Source organism: Pogoniulus pusillus, chromosome 18, assembly GCF_015220805.1.
Source record: "Pogoniulus pusillus isolate bPogPus1 chromosome 18, bPogPus1.pri, whole genome shotgun sequence".
NCBI classification, from domain to species: Eukaryota; Metazoa; Chordata; class Aves; order Piciformes; family Lybiidae; genus Pogoniulus; species Pogoniulus pusillus.
In genome coordinates this window covers 23,464,094-23,486,261 of record NC_087281.1, presented here as the reverse complement: position 1 = coordinate 23,486,261, position 22,168 = coordinate 23,464,094, and the positions used below count along the sequence as shown (strand labels likewise).

The 22,168-nt window shown below is 45.8% G+C and overlaps 1 non-coding gene across 1 annotated transcript; it reads right to left on the bottom strand.

Moving 5' to 3' along the window:
• Window positions 1-21,855: 21,855 nt before the first annotated feature.
• TRNAK-CUU (transfer RNA lysine (anticodon CUU)) lies at window positions 21,856-21,928 on the bottom strand. The gene has a single exon. It is a non-coding gene; the product is annotated as a tRNA-Lys (tRNA).
• Between the last annotated feature and the right edge of the window lie 240 nt (window positions 21,929-22,168).

The following is a 22,168-nucleotide window of genomic DNA, read 5'->3' as shown; positions in this document are numbered from 1 at the left end:
AATTACTAACCGCTGATAAGCATCAGGATGTAAGTGGTTGTATTATTTAACAAATGAAAGGTCAAATCGTTGCTATTCAGGAAGGTCAAAGGTTACCATCACTGTTATTAAACAGTTTGAAAGCAGTTTCTCCCATCCGTTGCCATCCCAGGCTCAAACACCGAGCTGCTCAGCAGCTGGGCACCCAGGAGGGAAGAGAGGCACCAGGCATCATTCAGTTATCTGCTGGCTAAGCGTTTTTCTCTAGGGCCTGTTTCAGACAGGGCAGGAGGGAAGGTGCCATGCTCCAGCACCGTACAGCAGCTCCCATCAGGGGACTAAGCTCACCTGCCTTTGCCCAGAACACAGGCATAGCTGCGTGCCAAACAGCTTCAGCTCTTCTCAGCTCCACCCTGTTGGAGCTGGCATCCTCTTGGTTAAGAAATCAAAATCAGATTTCCTTCCACTCTTCTCAGACAGGTACTGAAGCTCACAGAACTCTTTGCGTCATGAAGCATCTTGAAGTCCATGTAAGTTGCTGCTGAGTGCACAGTGGCTCATTTGTGCTTGCACAGCTTTATAACGCATTTAAAAATGCTTCTAGTGATGTAGTAGGAAGTGAGCTCATTCTCCTTCATGTCCTTTAGTATACCACACCTCAAGAGAAAAAAAATAGTTACTAATCCAAGATGCCATTTCTGCCAGTACAGATTAAGAAGGATACCCTCAAAATATTCTTGCAGGACAGTTGTTGTACTGTCCTTGACGTCCATTAGGCTGACGCTGCTCACAAGTTATGCTGCTTTCCATCATCCAGGTCACTTCTTCATGTGGTGGAGACTATCTACAGTTGGTCATGCTGCAACAAGAAAGAGATAGAGGTTATTTTTCCCAAGTGTGTTGAATGTGAAGTATGATTTTCTTCTCACTTATACCAAAACTTTAGACTGTCTTTGCCATCAGCAATTTTGTCTGAATCATTTTCCTGTGTGTCAGTCACTATTGTATAAGGCAAACAGTATAGTAAAAGATGACAAACAAGAAGGGAAAGAGTTTTTCTCCGTGAGGAAGTTATGGTAGATGGCTGCTTGACAGAAGAAAAGGAGATTGTGGATGATAAACAGTTGAACAAACTTGTAAGAACTGCAGATCAAAGTGTTGAGCAATACTGAGGATAAAGTAAGGGACTGGAGCCAAGTAACAGTTTAACAGCAATAGAAGGGACCAGAGATGAATCTGCCTAATAAAGATTCCTCTGCCTTGGAGATTGTACTAAGCAGGGCAATACTCTGGGAATACTTGGGCTTCAGACTTCTCAGAGGTCTTTTGGCTTGTCTGGAACCAGTGCTGTTTTCTCCAGTAGTGAGACCTGAGCTAGCTCTGCACAATCATTAGGAGACTCAGAGGGCGAAGGGGGTGAAGGTGCAACGTGTGCCACAAGCTGGCCTCTGCCACATCTGGAATCTGTGCAGTAGCATTCTCAGTAACAAGTCAACAAGAAATTAGGCCAGTAGGTCAGGACAGGAACAGCTGTGCTGAGATAAAGATGAAATCTAAAGGATGTCTGTGATAAAACTTCCCTGGAGAGTCTTTTTGGCATAATCACAGGCAGGCAGTATGCCAAAAAAAGTGGTTATCTTACCCTACTCAGGAAAAGACAGGCACAAGAGCCAAAGAGCCTTGTCATTTCGTGACACAAAATTTTCTGTGTCTTAAAGGTTCATTTCATGCTTTTCATCACTCCCCTAATAGCATTTATCTTCCTGACTGCTCTTGGCACAGGAGACAGGTGAAGAGTTTAGTGGGATAAGAAGTACCAATGTGCTGATTATATCATCTTGCCTGGGCATCACATGAGGAGCTGTGATTCTTCCAGCTGGCAACTGAACACACACATCTTTCTTTGTGTTTTTCAGGTACCTAGAGGGGTGCAATGCAGTCCTCTGACCTTGCACCCACCAAGCTGCCAGTCAAACTGCTGCCAGTCTGAGTAGGAAGATGCTCTTGAGGAAGCCTGGGAAAGATGAGAAAGCACAGTGAGAAACGGCTGTGTAAGTGTAGTTCTCACTGCTTAGGCTTCAGGAGGATTTAATGCATTGGTACAGCTACATCTTGACACTATAAGTTAATATATTCACAGATAACTAATACAAGATGTTTGTAGACATCCTAAGCAAGGATAGGCACTGCATGAAAGATTAGCAAATTATTTTGGTGATTCCCTGAAACCAGCTTGCTGACAATGATCCCTAGTCTTTACAGGTTTAAGTTTTAGGACTCTACAGGCTGCTACAGCAAAATGGTGGAAGAGCATGTCTTGTAGAGGCTTTAGGCTTTTCAGACCCATGACCCAGAATATATACTATAGAGAGGAGTAAATTGGCAGCCATTAGTAAGCAGAGTCTTTGTGTAACAAGGTTTAATCAGCTTGTTCTTTGAAGAAAGCCTAACAAGTCCTTCCAGCTTGCAGGTGCCTCTAGGCTGAACCTCTAATCTGTTTAAGCAAAAGGGCCACAAAGACCTGGGTGGTGTCTGAGAAAAGCACGTGGCAAGCTGGTGATAGGATGAGAATTTCTGACCTACCTCCTGAGAGCCCAGAGGAGAAGTGAGGAAGATGATCGAGGGGGAGCTCTGGGATCTTACCGTTGAGAAGGCAGATCTCAATAACTAAGCATACATTCTCAGAAAACATCCTTCTTCCAGTAAGCTTATTGCAGTTGGAGACAGTCACATCTCTCCTTTGCCAGACAGAAGCCACTGGCCTTCTGTTGCTTCACTTTCTGTAGTGATTGCTGTATCTAACACCTTCATTTTCCTTCCTCAGGAAAATCACAGGCTCACAGGATATTAGGGGTAGGAAGGGACCCAAGGAGATCATCGAGTCCCTGCCACAGCAGGAGCATACAATCTAGCTCAGGGCACACAGGAACACATCCAGACAGGCCTTGAAAGTCTCCAGAGGAGGAGACTCCACAGCCTCTCTGGGAAGCCTATTCCAGTGCTCTGTGACCCTTACAGCAAAGAAGTTCCCCCTTGTGTTGAGGCAGAACCTCTTTTGCTGCAGCTTACACCCAGTGCTCCTTGTCCTATCACAGGAAGCAGTGAGCAGAGCCTGTCCTCCCCTCCTGGCCATCCTTCAGATACTTATAAACATTGGTTAAATCCCCTTTAAGTCTTCTCTTCTCCAGACTAAGTAGCCCCAGGTCCCTCAGCCTCTCCCCATAAGCCATGCACTCCAATCCCCTCATCATCCTCTTAGCCCTCTGCTGGACCCTCTCCAGCAGATCCCTGTCCCTCTTCAACTGGAGAGCCCAAAACTGAACACAGTATTCAAGGTGAGGTCTCACTAGGGCAGAGGAGGAGGAGGAGAACCTCCCTTGATCTGCTGGACACACTCTTCCTAATACACCCCAGGATCTCATTGGCCTTCTTGGCCACAAGGGCACATTGCTGTGCCATGGGTAACTTGTTAGCCACCAGGACCTCCAGGTCCCTCTCCACAGGACTGCTTTCCAGCCTATACTTCTCATTTTGAGTATTCTGCTCACTCTCAGGCACCTGTTTAGAACTGTTAGCCTTATACAAATGTGTGGGAGCCAGAAACCAGCTCAGGTGGAGTGAACGGCTGGAGATAATTGTGCCCTTCGAGCAGCAAACACCTAGAGATGCATGCCCATCTCTTGTCAACAGAGCTCAGCCATACCCTTAGCAAGCCTTTGTGTCAATTCACTCGTCCCACCTGCTGCTGAATTACCCTGTTTGAACAGCCCAGCTGCGTCACGCTGACACTTTCATGTGTTTTCTTTTCCCCATCATAGAGTGGAGCCAGATAAATCATATCTGAAAAGAGGGCTCCCTGCACGTCATCCGCTCCAGAGACTGTACCTTCATGTGCAGTGTGTGGCCATCACCCAGCCAGTCTTGCATTTGTAGTAACAAAGGAGAGGATTCCTAGTTCTTACTACAAGTCTGAAAAAATACACTCTTTCTAGTTGTTGAGAAAGTGTTACTGCTCTCAGATTTCCAGCCTTTCTTTCCCACTTGTGCTTAGTTTTAGGTAGATACAGAGGAAATCTGAGATGACACAAGAGAACCAACAGCAGAGATCTCTCTACCTCAACTGTTTGCACAGCTAATACCCTTTCCAAATCCTGGCACCTGGGAATCCTTTAATGACTTGGATGGTGCTTCGTGTAGACTGAATAACTGTTTTGAGAAACAAAGGCTTATTATTTATTTTTCTGCCTTACATCTTACAAGCAGTTGGAAAGTAACTCTTTCTTGTACTGTATTCCTGCCTCTGTGCCAGATATCAAGAGGCCAAAGTATGCACTCATTTACTCTGATTTAACAACAATCATAAGTCTATGTTAGGGCAGATACTTCAGATTCATGTAAGATTTTCAAAGGGCACAATTTGTTCCTATTTAGTTAATAGAAACTTAAATACATACTCCCTATACAGGAGGGAATCATATGTGAAAAAATCCAAATGTTCAGTGTGTTCTTCCAGCAGAGCTATTCAAAAGCTGAATAACTCTTCATAAATAAGGACAGAAAGGCTGTCACTGAAAGGAGTAACAGACCACCATGCCAAATGTATTTTATCCTCTACCTTGGGAAATTAGTTTAATCAATGGAACCTTCATTGGTATTTTTTTATTGACAGAGCTCCAGTAAAAGAAATATTTCCTTCTTATTTTCTTAGAGACCTCTGCTTGATCTGAAGAGAGAATACAATTTGTGGTTTCACAGACATGCATGGAGGCTCTTCTGGATAACCTGATCCAGAGTCATAATCCTTTGGCATTTCTTTTCTACCTCTCTCCTTCTTGTATTGATTTGTTTATAATTTGAGTTGATTTGTTTAGCACTCTGTGTGACTCCCCAAACTTAATTAACAATATAAAAGTCCTAATTTGTGGGCTTGAGACACTCAGTTCCTTGCAGACTCTGTCCTTTCTTGCTTTGGTCTCTTTTTCCAGTTTTCTCATCTTTCAATAAGTTAAAGCATTTAGAGGGGGGAAAAGATGAACAAGTAAATGCTGCAACTTGAGCAGCACAAGTGAGTTTACACTTGTAAACTGCAAGGATGAGGGTTACTCTGCATTTGTTTAGCACCCAGCAGAATTAATTCCCTATCCAGTGACACTTGTGACCTTTAGTCTATATGAGAATACAAGCACTGTCACAATTAGTAATGATCATAGTGACTACCAGCTTGCTTTCTGGCAGTAACTGCTCTATTTGCCTTGCTGCTACCTGTACCTCAGATTTTCTTGCAGCACAGTGACCTTGTCCAGGAAGGTCTGTGGGTCATTGCAGATCTGAGCCAAGGAAGTTTCCTCAGTGGCAGTCTGGCCATGCCCCTGATTTGGACACAGTGCTATGACAGTGGGAAAAAGTGTAGGTCTCACATCTTTGTCTGGGCTTCCTAGCCAGCCACAGTGCCATTTCATGCCCACAACAACCTTTGAGGCATAGAGGTGCATCTGGACTGCAAGGCCTTGAACTGTTTTCCAGCTTGGAGGCCCAGATGTGCACTGCAGTCACATCCTACTTGCTTGTCAAGATGCAGCCTGAGTGTGTAGCTGTTTGCCCTCTCCTTCTTGCCATGTTTCACACTAGAAAGAACACCGAGATGGAGGGTAGGGGAATGGATGCTGTGATGGTCTGCTGGTTTAGGCAGCCACAGTGTCTCTCACAGTTCACCTCAGACTAATAACAACACATCACAAAGCTAGCTTGATCTGGTACAACAGAATCATGGTGGGATGGGCTACTGTCAACTTCTGAGCACCTGGGACACGCAGACTTGGGCTACAAGTAGTGCTTTTGAATCGAATTTCCAGAGAAACAACACGAGGCAGCCACAAGTACTATTTGTTTTACAGTACCACTAGCAGCAGGGATGGGTTAAGGCATAGTTGTTCAGGGAGAGAACTGTTCTGGCCAGTACTGACTGATCTGGATTCCTAGTTTTAGGACTTCAGCAGGTCTCTGTGTGAAAATGCTTAATCAGTTTCAAAACACAAAACAATGTTTCCTTTTTATTTGACCACAGCTTTATTTTTGCCCCAGTTAACCCAGAATCCCATCTTGGCAGCTGGAGATGGTTTATCTTCAAAATGATGGGCCACAGCTGTACGAACTTGGCTGCCTGCAGGGGAAAGCTGCAGCTTATTTCCAAAGATTATCTACTTGATGTAAGCAGAAAGAGGAGCTCAGGTAGGCTGTTACACATGTGTGTTACTGGGTGGTTGGAAGAATGTTGCCATTACAACAAACCTGTATTTGGGTTAAGATACAGGCTTAGCAACCCCAGGGACTACTGGTTGAAGCCCAGGTCTAGCAGAAGCCAGTGAGAAAGCTTTCATTGATCTTGATGTAAGCACAAATGAGGAGCCAATGAAACAGCAATATTAAAAACAGCAGTGAAGCAATTGTTGTAAGGTTGGGTATGATGCTCAATGTTTTGCATGAAGAAACAAAACTGTTAACCTGCAATATGAACTTGATGAGAAAGTTAAAGGGGTTGGGAAGTAACTACATGCTCTGAATAAAAGCTGCAAGATAACAGATGTGATGGTTTGGGTGTTACCTGCCCCCCACTCTTATGAAATCACCCAGACTAGACTCAGCCGAGCTGGAAATTAAGAATGAAGCTTATATTTACAGCTTAGCACAATGTGCAAGCAGATATTTAGAGTATATACAGCCAGATACAGAAATATTCAATTTAAAAAAGTAATACAGATACACAACAGCCCTCCCAGAAACCACAGTCTCCAGGAGGGGCTCCAAACCACCCTTCCACCCCTCTACCTTATCCCAGACTTTGTCTTACATTCAAGGTGAGTTTGGAGGATTGGCCAAGGGTGTTAGAAAGCAGAAGGATTAGTTGCACAGATAGCAGGTTAGGATGAAAAGTACACACACCAGCTGCACTCAGAGAGCAACTGTGTTATATATGCTTATGTTCTTGTTTTCATACATCTCAGCAAGCCCATGAGTGAAGTACACATCACCACTGTTTCAGTTTTACAGCCTATAACCTGATTTCTCTCACTAAAATATCCCAGCTAGGCTCAAACTAGCACAGGAGATAATTAGAGGTCTGATCACTGGGAGTATCTACCTCTCTCCCAAAGAAAACTCACAGCTGCTCCATATGACTGATTAATGCATTGACACAGCCTCAGGCTGCGCCAGGGGAAATTTCGGCTCGAGGTGAGGAGAAAGTTCTTCACTGAGAGAGTCATTGGGCACTGGAATGGGCTGCCTGGGGAGGTGGTGGAGTCGTCGTCCCTGGGGCAGTTCAAGGCAAGGTTGGATGTGGCACTTGGTGCCATGGTCTAGCCTTGGGCACTGTGGTAAAGGGTTGGACTTGATGATCTGTGAGGTCTCTTCCAACCTTGATGATACTCTGTGTGTGTGTGTGACTCCTAAGGGGAGAGATGCCTCACCAATTACTTCATGTGAGAGCACAACAGCACAGGTAAAACTCCCAGAGGACGTCCAGTTACAATTGTATTACAGTGCTAAAGTCCACTGAACTGATGGCTTAAGCCAAAAGTAACCTTGAGTGATGACTAGGTCCCTTGTATGCTGTAGACCTCCTACCTTGTAAACATTCCCAGAATTTCTACTCACCAGAGCAGCCTGCTCCCTCAGTAGTAAGAACACCAAGACACTCATTCCTGCTCTATAATGATTGGTTTGTGAGAAGGCAGTGTGCAAGAAATCTCTTTTCTGTTTATCTTAACCAGTACTTCCTTGGGTGCCTCTGAACAGCTAATGAACAGCAATTTCTCCTCTTCTCCACTGTTTTTCAACTGAGAGTTGAAAAAAAACAACCCAGCTAATAGAAGCTGGAGGTATCAAGGGAAGCTTCCTTTTGTGTCTTCTTTAAATTGTATTTTGTAGGAATTCTTTGTTTGCAGGGTTATGTCTCTGGAAAAGGCCTAGGGTAGATGAAGAGATTTCTCTCCATTAGGTGATGTGTCATAGAATCATAGAACCATAGAATCAACCAGGTTGGAAGAGACCTCCAAGATCATCCAGGCCAACCTAGCACCCAGCCCTAGCCAGTCAACCAGACCATGGCACCAAGTGCCCTATCCAGTTTTCTCTTGAACACTCCCAGGGATGGTGACTCCACCACCTCCCTGGGCAGCCCATTCCAATGCCAATCACTCTCTCTGCCAACAACTTCCTCCTAACATCCAGCCTAGACTTCCCCGGGCACAACTTGAGACTGTGTCCCCTTGTTCTGTTGCTGGTTGCCTGGGAGAAGAGGCCAACCCCACCTGGCTACAGCCTCCCTTCAGGTAGATGTAGACATCCCAGACACGGATGTCAGCTATGTTCTATGGGCAAGTCAAGTTGATCTTTTAATTGATACAACAGTTGAGTTAAAAAAAAATACAAACCAACAAACTGGTCTAGTGAAGAAACAGCAGGCCTGGGAAAGTAGGGAGCAGGTAAGCAGCAGATGTGAATTGCACTGATCTCATCTGCTACAGCAAAAGCTTGGTAGACAGTGCCCTCTTTGTTCTACAAAGAAGAATGCATTGCTCTGGACCTTGCTGTGTCAAGAAGCAAGCAAAGTTCTGGCTAAAAGAGATGTTAAAGAGATGCCAACCCTTCAGCCTGGCCTGCTTAATCTCTGTGTGTTTGTAAATCTGCACAAGTCAAGGCTCCTCCAGCCCAGATTGGAGACTGCAGCAAATGTCTGAGTGTAGATTTGAATGTCTCTGAAGGGAGACACAGCAGACAGGAACGCCCAGGCCTTTGCCAGCAGAAATAAAGAGGGACTTTGCCCATCTCTAGGAGCACCAGAACTGCATCTGCTTCAAACCCTATGTCCATGGAAAGGCTCTTGTAATCTGGAGCCTTTGCAGGAACCAAACACAGAGATCCACTGATATCCTCTCTCTTTATATTCCTTGTGTCTCTACTAGAGCTCAGCCAGGCTTGTCACAAGCTGAAACTGCCTCTCCCTCTGGTTTTGGTCACAACAAGATGGGTATTTTTGAGTAGCCTTCCTGAGTGAAAGAAACACAAAATGCAGAGGTGCCAGAGTCTAAAAGAGGACTTTTCATGCCCCAGGAAAACGTGAAGGTCTCTGTCTTAGAAACAAGCCTGTACAGGAAGGGTCTAGAAGTAGCCTGTTGCCCAGTAGTGTGGCAATGTGTGTGGTGGGCAGGCCACACTCAGCATCGGGGGACACAGCAGCAGCTGTGCTTGGCTCATGCACACAGATGCTGTAGAGGCCCCAGCTCTTTGTAGTTCCAGGAACTGGAGGAAGACGCAGCCAGGAGGAACAAAAAAACCACACACTGAATAACCAGGAAAGAAGATAAACTGTGCTGAGAGGTCTGTAGAGAATAGGCTGCATAAATACCCCGAGGGCCTTTGTGCATCATCCCTAGGAAGCTCATCCCCAGAGAGAGGCTCAGCTGGATCCTCATGCCGCTCCACACTGGAGGTATGTTTACGTCTGGAGGGCCTTCAGTCTTTCCTGTGAGAACATTCCCCTGCTCATAACCAGTATATACTGACCTTTCAACGAGCACTGTCTCCTTTCTGTGTCTGTACACATCTGTCCCTGCAAAAAAAAGCCTCCAAATGAATTATTTACTGTTCAGCCTCTCGTAGGCACAGACACCAGAGGGGCAGTCCAGTTCCTGTTTTCCCAGTGTCAAATGGGAAGACTGTCCACCAGGTAACAGAAGTTTCCCCTTGTCTCCCATGCACAGGTGGCATCCAGTGTAGTTTCTCTAACTGTGTGTTCTTTCACTGGAAGCAATTGGTAAGGAAAACGAGCCTGGCATGATTTTCAGCATCATATATACTGGCAGTTCTACACTGACACTGCTGCACTTAGCAGGATGGGTGACTTTTGGAAGAGGAACGTGGCTTGCCAGCACAGTGAAGTCTTGGTGCCTGCTGTTAATGCTGCTTGCAGATGTAACTGTGCAAACCATCGTTCAATGAGTATTAAGCAAAGTGTACCACCAGTCTGCCCTGCTGGTTTACCCTCAGGTCCACTTTGTGTCTGCTACGTCCCTTTCTTTTTCTTTCCCTCCTCTACTGTCATTCTCTTCTCTCTCTGTCCCCACCCCAGACCTCCAGCAGTGTGCCTTGTTCTGTTCATTGCCTGCACGCTCGCCAGTGCCAGAGGCAAGCAGCAGTTCTGGCTCTGTCTTTGATATGATCTTAAATGATCTTGGCGAAAGAACTGACCTCAGCCTGGAGCTGAGGGTTTCCTTTTGGGACTCGCCAGAGGTCCTATGCAGCAGGGGTGGCTGAAGGAGAGCAACATCTGAAATTATTTACTATCAAACATTTGTTTGAAGGAGACCAGTGCTATTGAAGCAGTTTTTTTGGTGCCTCCTGGCCCTGCTTGGTGCTTGAGCTGTAGCAGCAGTGAAATGTTTGGTCTTGCATCAACCAAAGCCTTGGACTTTCTTCCATTGCCCCTATGTTGCTGTTTCCACCCTTCTTTTTCACACTTTTGGTACCTGTCACCACCCAACACCTGGCTCAGCAAAGGGACTGTCTGACAGAAAAGATTCAATGGCTGATTTAATGCAGGAAATTAGGAAATAAGAAACTCTGTTTAGTATGGTCTATGCCACCAGCATGTCAAGCATGCTGCAGTGCTGCAGGCACACCACAGTCCCTGACACAGACAGTAACCCTGTGCTAGGAAAGTGGCAGTCTGGCTTAGAAATGAAATGGCAAGAAACAGCAAGGAAGAAGAGAGATGTGCTCCATGGCAGGTATCTTCCCTCTCTCCAAAGTACACAAGTAACTTACAGTGTTTATTTCATACAGGGCAAAGATATTAGGCAATAACTGTCCCCTTTATTCTGCAAATTAAAGGCAGGTAGTAGAAATAAACCCGAGTGGAAAACAAATTAAGAAACCTGGACATTCAGAACAGGAGGGGGAAGAGGCTAATTGCACAGTGACTCCTGGCATCTACTTACAACCTTTCTGTCCCACTCTGTAGTTCTGTAAGATGAGTTTCAGTTAAGGATCTGAGTCACCCTCTTGTCGTTTAATTGGCTGTTGATGGTGGTCACAGGCTCTAAATGAGAACAGATGACTATGTGCACTTAGTGCAGTACCAAGGAACTTCTTCTGTGGATCAGAATCTAATTATTCTAAAACCACAAACAAATAAAAACACAAGCACAGGAAAAAAGAAAACAAACAAAACCCCTAACAGTACCCAACAACAAAGTTGGTTTTAGTCAAAGCAGTTTAAAAGGAAAAATTAAAGGAGAGGAAAAAAAGAGATGGAGAGAGAAAATATTATCACCTTCTCTTCATGGGTGGGAACTAGAGCTTTAAGAGATTAAATGACTCACCCAAAGTCACTGAAAGGCTGGGCCAGGAGGAGAACCCAACCTGTCACAGCCCCTTGCTTGCAATCTCATCTCATCTTTTCTTTCACAAGGTCTCTGCTCCACCTGTGCAGAGAATGTGTTCATTTAGCTACCAGGCAAGAGTCTGGGCATAAAACTCCAGTTCAGGACATAAGATGGAGTATTGACAAGGTGTAAGAAATGAACTTTGGAATTTCTGTAACTCATGCTGCTAATGACTGTCTACTTTATTCCATGGACCCATAAGAAGGACTCCATCTGATGATTTCTGTCTATCTGTACTTGCACCTGTGATCTGCCTAAATCTGACAACTCACAGGCAATGCAGTAACCACCTAAGTCCTAAGGCTAATGCTTCAGGACAGGAAATTAGGGGAACTGAAAGCTTGGAACAAATCTCTGGTTTATGCTGGTTTTAATGGAAACTATCTGCATTATCCTCTTGAAGAAAGCCTGTCTGGAAGCTGCTGAAGGATGGAAAAGCTTTTTTTCCAGAGGCTGAGGTGGATGCAGCCACTTGTACTGCAGGTTGGGCAGTGGGCATGCAGCTAGTGGCTCCTGTGAGCCCATCAATTTGCCACTGTCATCACAGCTGCTGGAGATCCATTCCTGCATCCTGCCCTCTAAACAGCAGCTCATAACCACAAAGTACCGAGCGTCTCTGGTCCAGCATCAGCTCAGGGAGCCAGAGAGCTGCTTGCTGAAAGCTGCCTTCTGTTTGCTTGCAGACGTGTCAATATTTACTGAGTGAGGCTCCACTTTTGCCCAGCTGGATCATGACAGCTTTGCCACTCTTGCACTCAGTGGCCTTATCTTCCAGCATTAACATCAGGAGGTGATGAGTGACCAAGCTGGCCTGATAAATGAGAAGAGATCTGCAAACAGAGAACAGCAAACACTTCCTGGGGGGCTCAGGACACCTGCTGAGAAAGATGTTCTTTTTTTGCAAGGATCAGGTAGCATATGATGCTGTATCAGGAGAGACACAGGAAAAGTGCTATTGGTGGTGCTGGGTGCTGGGGAAAGCCCAGCTGTTGAGGCTACAGAGAAGGCACCGTGGGAGCTTAGAGCTGTAGCTGTGTCACTGGAGCCCTGTAAGCACAACAGCATGTATCAGGGAGGAGAGAAAGATAGCTGAAGAGGTGCTCCAGTGAAGTTGACCACTTCCCCAGTTTCTGACTATACAGGACATGGGGAAGGCAGGACACAGGAGATACTTGTAGGGAAAGTGCTGTCCCAGGCTGGAAGACAATGAGCTCCACTGCACAGTTAGAGCTGCAGTTCCTCAGTTATCAAAGCTGGACAAGTAAGCCATTACATGCAAATAAAAATCAAGAGGCTAGTTTCTGCCATAAACTCTTCAAGCTCAGTTCTCTGGGATTTGACAGCTATTTGTGGGTACTGTAGTGATAGACACAATACAACTAATGGTTTGAATTTGGCTGGAGCTTACTGGCATGTTCTGCTCTGCGTTAGGCAGACAGTAGCTCCCAGTGGTGGGGACTGGCAGAAGGAAGGAATCAGCAATCAGTAGAAAGGACTTAGAGATACTGAGGCAGATTCAAAAGAGGATAAACTGATCAGTTTGGGATGTTTCTTCTTGTTACTTTTGGCTGGAGCACAAACCCTATGAGGAGAGGCTGAGGGAGCTGGGGGTGTGCAGCCTGCAGAAGAGGAGGCTCAGGGCAGAGCTCATTGCTGTCTACAACTACCTGAAGGGAGTACTGAAGGGAAGGCTATGGAGAATGAAAGGAAGGAGGAAAAAGTGCCTCATGCACTGAGAAAGTTTTGGCAGCTGAACTCTGTATAAAGTCAGGGAATGTCAGTGGCCTGTTCTGGCTTTTCTGATGCCAAGCTTTGCACCACAGATGGTTTAACATGCCTTGGGACTAGTGACCCCATGGTTCAGATCTCCTTTACCATCATGGATTGGATGGTTCACCTCAGTGGGCCCCAGCATCCCACAGTTTGCTGCTCATGTCTTATGATCATATGGAAAGGCTGCCTGGTGCAACAAGCTGCCACAGCAGAAAAGGAAGCCGGCAGGGCCACCCACAGCACTGTCCTCTGAGGAGCAGTGCAAGAATCTCAGCCTCGCTGCCCTGAGCTAGCAGAGCCTGGGGCAGAGAGCAGCTGCACGCTGCTGCCTCCCAGAAGCGAGGTAGACAGGATCAGCCAACACCTGCTCCCCCTTAATCTGCTGTTCTCTCTGTGTTGGTGCCGTGGGTCTGTGCGCAGTGAGTTGCATGCTCTGGCGCATGCCCAGGCGCTCTCCTGATGCTGAGTGCTGCCAGGACCGAAGAACTCTATGAGGCTGGGATGTGTCAGGAGGCCATGCAGACTCAAGTGTGCTCCTGCTGCTCCAGCTTCTCCTGCCCCACCAGGCTCAGCAGGGCTCCCAGGGCTCACCAGACCCTCTCAGAAGAGGCTGAACCGTGCAAGCCGACTGCCCTTCATGGTTCCCGCTGCTCTGATTACAAGGGGTTCCTATCAGGGCAACCTCCAGGGCTTCCTTTCACTCACACCCCCTTACACAGTTAATGCCTGCACCTGCAGGGTCCATTCACCTGGAGCCACCCATGCTTTTAACCTCTGCTGTATGTCTTTGAGCACACTCAGTTGCTTTACAAGAAACTGAAGGAGGGGAACAATGTACTAATAGTCTTTCACAACGGCCTTGTGCTTTCTCAGCTTCCACTGCAGCCTCCAGAAGTTCGCTGTGACCCTGGGAAGGGAGCCAAAGACGTCTCCTGCTGAGAAAAACAGTCACGGATACTTTGTGGCATCCTCCTCCATTTAAGCCTCTGCTGAAAGAACTCACAAAGCAGCTTCCAGGGCAGCAGCTCCTTGCGATACAAAGGGCAAACCTCAGGAGAAGTGCTTTTCTCTCCATACAGTGTGTGAAACTCTAGATAAACTTCCTTCTGCCTCGGTGTTTAGGTCAGAAAACACAGGAGAACAGTATTAACTGCCTTCCATCTGAGCCTTTCGAAACAGCATGGATTCTGGAATCCATGCAGACATTCTTCAGCCAGGCAATCACCTGCAAGAGCAATGTACACCGAGTGGCACTTAGCTGAAGCAGCGACATGCAGCTTCTGCACAACAGCAAGCTGCAATCAGGAGCAGTAATGATGACAGCATCACACATGGAAGAGCAGTTCAGATGGAAAAGTGATGTCAGAAATATGCAATGGGACAGATACTGGAGGCCACTGAACCCAGAACAGCGCCAAAGGATTGTGAAATGACCCTTCCCCATGTCCAGCTGTAAGACAAAGCTGGCTGGATCTATATTCCCAAAACTCAGAGCAAGGCAGGATGAACAAAGCATGAGGCCCTACGCAGAGGGGACTGCTGGCTTCCAGATTTTCCATGACCAACACAGTTTCATGCTGGCACGTGTGCCTCTGCTTTGGTGGGCACATTCTCTGCTTGAAGTGAAAAGGAGAAGTGGGATAATGGCATCCAACAACTGAAGTAAAAGAGCCAGAAACCACTTGGAAAGCTGAGCTGCTGTCCTGCTCACACAGCCAGTTGGTGGGATCCATCAACGGCTGTGACCTACTGGTGATGCACCAGCCAGCGTTTGGCCATCTCTTCCTGTCCCTGTCTCTGTGCTAAGATAAGGATGATGGACTTTCTCTCACCTTCTCCTCTGGGGTCCATGCAGCAGGGAGGGGTTGTCATGGCTGGGGAGCACATACAGCTATGGAAGCTAATGCTGTTCCGTTCTCACAACAGCTTTATTGTCTAGAAACCACTGAAACCAGGATATGATGAAACCAAATGAACCTCTCTGACTGCTTCTCCCAGGAAAACAGTCTATGGGCAAGGACCCTACAAAGCCAGGAAGGAACTGCCAGGAAAAATAAAACAGTCTCCTAGCGGTGACTTCCCCTCCAGCTAGGAGGACCTCTGCCATATCTTCTGTAAAAGAACAATTTGTATCTCTCTCTTCATGTCACTGCACAGGTCAGGTGCTTGAATGCATTACTGGACACCCTTTGTATGCCACTTTGCAACAGTGGAACCTAAGGGTAGGAGATATTAGAAACCAACACAGAGCAATAAGCACTTCAGTACTAGTCCCCTTCTTCCCTTTCTCATCCTCAGCTCAGGGATATCCAGTTTCAGAACCTGCATAGGATGTTGGTAAAAAACCAACAGACAGGGTTCTGGGTTGCCAGAAAAGCCATGGATTAGTGCCCTCTGTGGGAAAACTACTCTCCTTTTCTTCCTAGCCATTTCTTCTAAGTTTGCAGTAGAGAGATCTGTCTCACCAGCTTATGTGCTCCAGATCCCAGCTGCTGTGCCATGGAAATATGAAGGACTTTTGAGCTGCCAACTGTCCTGAAGACAGAAAGAGATTTTTTTTCCTCTTTCTTGGGAATTAGTGGTTCACAAAACAAAGTAATGCTTGCTTGGGCTGCTTTTGCTTAAGCAGAGCTTCAGGGTTCAGCTACTATTAGAGGCAAAACAAAAGCTATTTGCTTTTTGATTATTAATCTTTAAAGGGAACATGAAGAGCAGACTGTGGGGATAATGTTCTAGCAGAGATGGTGCATTAGCCTGTGTCCAGGGTCAGAGGCAGGCTGAGTGCTGACTCCTCCATCTCAAGGGAAAAATCATTGCTGCAGACTGTAGGAAAGTAGTATGGCTGGGTATGTTTAGCCATACTTGCAAATAAGCCCTCCATGTAGAGGCAATAGGTCTGCCTTTCTTTCGTGGTTTTGGTTTGTTTCTTTCTTTCTTCAAGGGCTTTTTTTGTAGCTGTGTCATTAGTGTTAGAGTTCAGTTCTATAATGGAACTGTTAGAAGAATCAAGATTCTCTTTCTTAAACAGGGTATCTGGGAAGGGAAGGAGAGGTTGCTGTCTTGTATCAGTTTCAGTTTGGAGTCAGTTTAGTTACTTCAGATGAGTTTGCTTCCAAAAATTTCAGGCTCCACCACACTTAGGGCATGCCTGCCACAGGACCAGTGTTTAATCACAGCATAGCAACTGCGTGTAAACTCTAACAAGGATGAAGTAACAACAAGACACTCTTCCAGGAAGGCAGTCAAATCTAGTTGAAAGCTTGAGCAAGCCTGTTAGACCACACTGCTGCAGTTTCACTGTTACTGACATCCCAGCTACATGGAGCTAGATGAGTTTGCTGGTGCAGCATTTCCATCTCCAATTGCATTTAAATAAGGACCACTTCGTGGATCCTTCTGTACAGTCCTGGTGTAACAGTGCATGCCACATGTTGGACAAGCCCAAAACTGCTCCTTTTCCAGGGCTCTCCAGGGGCACCACATCACCCTGAAGATGTGGCTCTGCAGTTCTAAAGAAAATGAATTCCATATCTGTGCAAGGAACTCTGTGCAAAGAATTTTCATGCTGGAACGTTCCAAGGGCTGATGTGGCCACTTCAATGGTTAAAGGAGACAGATCGAGGGACAGAAAAGGAAGAAAGGGAGAGTCTAGTACAGAGAGGTTTGAATTTGGGTGTCAAGTGGATGATTAACAGCTATCAGAGGGAACAGTGGGGAAAGAGATGGCTCTCAGCTGTACCAGTGCCCCTCAAACATCACTATCAAAGGATGCTGAGAGTGGAATAGAGAGCTGGGGTGATGAGGGGTAGTAACTCCAAGACCTGCACAAAAACACCCCCACAGTGCTACAAGGGAGCTGGATACAGCAGAAGTGCAGACTAGGTTTAAACAGGCAGAGAGAAGATGTCACCTCTCTACTGTCCTGGTTTGTAATGCTTGCTTTACTGAGTACCACTAACCTGGGCAAGTTGGCAGCTCCTACTAAATGATGGTCTCTGCCCCTCTGCCTCAGTACCGTTTTCTTGTACTGTGCTTACAGAGGCACTCAGAGCCCTCCCCCACCATGGACACTGCCTAAGCTTTTGTCTTCCTGAGCAGTGAGCAGATGCTAACCTACCCTCGAATGCCACAGCTTTAGCTCTGCAGCTTAGCTCTGTCTTCAGCAGTGGCACAGCATGATCCTGCCAACTCTGTATGCTAAATCCAGTCCTTGAAGAGGCTTGGGCAGCACAGGGCTTGCAGCATCACAGCTCTGCTGGCTTGCTCAGTGCATCCATATAACCCTGTCCTATCCTCCTCTGCCCCTTACTGGAAGGCTCCTTGCACCTCTCTCCTTCCACATAAGGAAGAAGGGGAGGGCTGCCTGCCCCTGAGGAGGGACCAAGCTGAATCACTTCCATCATGGCCATCCTGTTGGCTGTTAGAGGTGCTTAGTTGTATTCACACACTGGTGCCTGGTTCTCAGTTCCCTTGAGTCCCTCTGGCACAGCTTTCTGAGCCCACAGCTCACTACAGGATCATTGGCATATAAGTATCTCATTGCTCCTCGCAGTGAGGCTCTGCCAAAGTTGTGCTACGGTAGAAAACCCTCAACTGTAGGGCAGGTAGGACTTCTGTGTCCTCTCTTTAGATCTGCCTGCACACAAAGGTAGCACCTCCCATCCATACTATAAATTCAGCATTCCCTTCCATACCTTGCTCTAGGCACCAGTTCAGTGTTTACATTACACAGAGCAGGATGCCTCCTCCTCACTAAAGAAACAGTAATCCAGAATCAGTGCAAACAGCCTCAAGGTGTGCCTCCAGCCAAGAGCCCAAACACATGCTTCTGGGAAAAGCAGGGGGAGGTAGAGCCCTGGCCTGAAATCAGTGCTGCTCTAGAGCACTCCCAAAATATTTCATAGGTTGGCAAAGAGGAAAGATCCTTTTTGAGACCGTGTGGATTCTGAAAGTTGAGGATGGAGCAAAACGTTTGGGATTTCCTGGGACTTCTGGCACTTTTCCTTGAGGAATGGCTTCTCCTTTTCAAAGAATTTCTTGCTTCCTGGTACCTCTGTTTGTTCTCCCCACTACACCTGGCCCACTACTCATCTCCTGACTATCACACAGACTATGAGCTGCTCCTCTCGACCAAGCTGTCTGTAACTGACACATGCTCTGCTCACCCTGGCAGAGTCCTGCTCTTTCATTAGAGCATCAGAATATCAATACCTTCAATTGGCAGGCAAGTGTCTCACAGGTAGGGAAAACAGGACAAGAAGACAGGTACATTGTCTTTGCCTCATTTCCACCAATTACACCCGGTTCTATCTTCCTTTATTGTGCTAAATAATTTCAGCTCACTCTTCAAATATTTAAAGGCCAGGATGCTTCTCCTAATCAATCATCCCTTAGGCAAACTAGCTTTTGCTTTTGTAATGTTTTTCTGCGTAGTAGCTTCAACCTCCTAATCAGCTTTGTTGGTGTTCTTTGAGCTGCTTCTTGTTTGTCACGATTTTTCTGGTACAGCGATTCCTGGAAGAGAGCACAGTATTCCAGGCACAGGAGCCCTGCACATCCCATTGCATGTCTGATGTTGCCCTCAGGTGGTTACTCCAGAGAGAAGATACTCTCAGAATAGATTCGTAACTGCACGGGAGCTGTGGAAAAGATAACTCTGCGCTCTTAAGAGATGCCACCGCAACAGAATTCAGGGTTACACTGGCCTTTTCTGGCCACCCACCCTCAGCTCTGTGGCTCTGCCTTTTCAGTGTATTTCCCCATACAGATGCTGCTATCTTTAAAGAGCAGCAGGACAATCTCAGCTTTAACGAGCTACACAAAACTGAATGGGAAACTTAAGACTAGGCAGAAGAACTGACAGACTTTCATCATCACAGCTTAATTAATGACTTATCACTCCAGGTACTTGTCTTGGGCACACTTTTCAGCGACTTTGACAACACTGCCCCGGTGGTTACGGGGCCAGAGATTTTTCTGCCTTTTCTATCCCCTTCTGCCTCTTTGTCACAGGAATGTCCATACCTAGAATTGATTTCAAGGTAGAGACACACAGCTGATTTATTTAGGGATTATTATGGTAATAATGCATTACTGAATTATTTAACACATGCCATCTTACTTTGGATTTGCTTTGCTCTGCACTGAGCTTCCTCACTCAGCAGCACTGTGCTGTCCACAGAAGTACCTGGAGGTTTTTCCTGAGAACAGCCCTAACTCAGAAATTGTCATTTAAATATTAGGTCAGTGAAATACTTTTTTCCATCTTCCCTTAACTTATACTAGCATACAGAGAGCTCCCATCTGCCATCACTTTGTCCCACTTAATTAACTTCTGGTTCATCCGTGCTTCCACTGAATGCAAATGCCAAGACAGGAATTGAGTTTAAAAGGAGCAGCTTTTTGAAGTGTTTTTCCCCAGTCACTACAGAGATTTGGCCACCTCACTGAGCACTCGATCCTCCAGATGTGGTGCAAAAGTAAGCTGTGGTCTCACTGAAGATTCTGCCATTGAAGCCAAAGGAGCTGGACTGGATCATTCTTGGCTACTGTACATCCCATGAGGAATGCCTTGCAACTGCTGTCAATGCAACACCACTAAGAAATGGATGCTATCTCTTATATTTTCTTTCACAGCTTCACTTCAGTCCCTTGCTCCCTGCAAAACCTGTGTTGGTACTATCACTTGCTGTGTCTATATATTGATAATGATATTGGTATTTGCTGATTTCAACAACTTTGGCAGCGTGGATACCCAGAGTAGTTCTGTAATAAGTTACTACAAGTTGCATGAAAACTGCTTGTTTTGGGCAGTGCAGGAGGGTGGGGGTTTATAAACATACCCAGAGAAAACAAAGGTGGTTCACAATGGATTGCTACCTACCCTTTTTAGTGCCAAACCACATATCAAATTTAATCATATGGAAAGAACTGGAAAATAGAATTAGCACAGAGTTCTGTGGACATTGATACTAATGAAATTTCCTGTACATTTGTACCTTACTTTATGAGTAAACTCTGTTGTGTAGGAGGAATAAGCATCTCAGGTTGTGCTGGGGAAGGTATAGGCTGGATCTTGGGAAGTTCTTCACAGAGAAAGTGATTTGCCATTGGAATGGGGGCTGGGGGATAGGTTGTACTGGATGATCTTGGAGGTCTCTTCCAACCTGGTTGATTCTATGATTCTATGCAGAAAGCTTTGGGTTTGCATTTGCAAAATGCTCATTCTTTGTGTTAGCAAATAGTAGCTGTATTTTACAAAGATCTGTTAAGAAATGAGGCTTCATTAGTTCCACTGCTTGTGGAGCTGCTTATTGATCTTTGGCAAGGATTCATTTGCCAAGTTTTCTTAACTTTATCCATGCACCTTTGGAAGGGGCCAGTCAGTTACATAAGCTGGTAATAGCTTAGATAAGTCCAAGAATGCTGAAAAAGTGGAGAAGAGGAAAGAATATATTTACAGACTTGTTAATAGGCTCCTGTTTGATGTGTTCAGAGCAATACCTTGAAATAACAGCACCTGTTTTTTTTTCTGATCTGTATTTGTGGGTTCTCACATAAGGCTGAAGGTCCACAGTGGTATTTTCTTTAGATGAGATGTCTGCAGTGCTGTTATTACATCCCTGGTTTTCCAGAGTAGCTGTTTTCAGAGAAACACTACAATCACATCCTTATGTTAGAAGTTCAGTTGATTCCCTCTCAATTTTCTGAACGCCTCTGGACCTGCAGAGTTTCTTCATATTACGGTGGTTGTTATACAATGTAGGCATAACAACTTAATAATGGGCAGGAGGAAAAACCATGAAGAGAAGAGAGAATTACTCAGAAAGGAGGCCACAGGAATATTTCCACATAGCTAGCACAGTTCCCATACAGGGGGAAATAATGCAAAGGATCAGAGAAGAAAACTTCTCAACATTTCTAGTAAACTGAACACATCATGATAGCAGCTTCTCAAAACACATCTCCTCTTGCACATTCCTTCAAGCTTGCAAAGGGGAACTCACATGCTGCAGCAGCCCCTTGGCCGCCTCCTGTACCGTCTGCAGAACCTCTGTGGGTGCCTAATGCTTGACTGTTGTCTCTGCAAAGATCCATGCTTAAATTTATGCTTCCCCTGTTCCCTCTTGTGCTAGTTTGAAGCAAGCTAGAATGTTTTGGTAACAGAACTAGATAACAGGCAGTGAAATCAAAACAATTGATGTCAACTTCTCTCACAGTTACGCTGAGAACTCTGGGAAGAAGAAAGTCTTATTCTCCATTTTGTTTCTCACTCTTGCTTTTGCCTTAGACCTGGTCACATCTCATTAACCCTGCTCCTACTAACCTTGCTCCCTAACCTCTTGGCTGCACCTCTTTTCTTCCTGAGAACTGGGGTAAGGTTGAGAGGGCCGGGGGAGGTGTTGGGGTGGTTTGAGAGCCCCTCCTGGGGACTCAGGTTTCTGGGAGGGGAGTTGTGCTTTTGTATTGTTTATCCTTTGTATATTTCTGTATATAATTGTATATAACTGTATATATTGTAAATAGCTGCTTGTAAATTCTGCTATCTGTAAATAAATTGCTTCATCTATATTCCCAGGGTCCGTCTGAGTTAGCTGGGGCAAATACAAAGTGTGGGAGGGGCGGGGTAACCCCCAAACCATCACATTTTTTATATTGGCGCCCAACGTGGGGCTCAAACCCACGACCCTGGGATTAAGAGTCCCATGCTCTACCGACTGAGCTAGCCGGGCAAATACAAAGTGTGGGAGGGGCGGGGTAACCCCCAAACCATCACATTTTTAAATTGGCTTTCCCAACGTGGGGCCAGATATTTTGGAGTGAGTGGAAATTAGCTCTGGGAATTAAGATGAAGCTAATCAAGCAGCTATTGTATTTGGTTGGTGCATTGCTCTGGTCTGGTTTTGTTTTCTTGGTATTTAGTTGGTTAAAAGGTCAAATTGTTGCTTATTTCATTGATCTGGCTTATAATA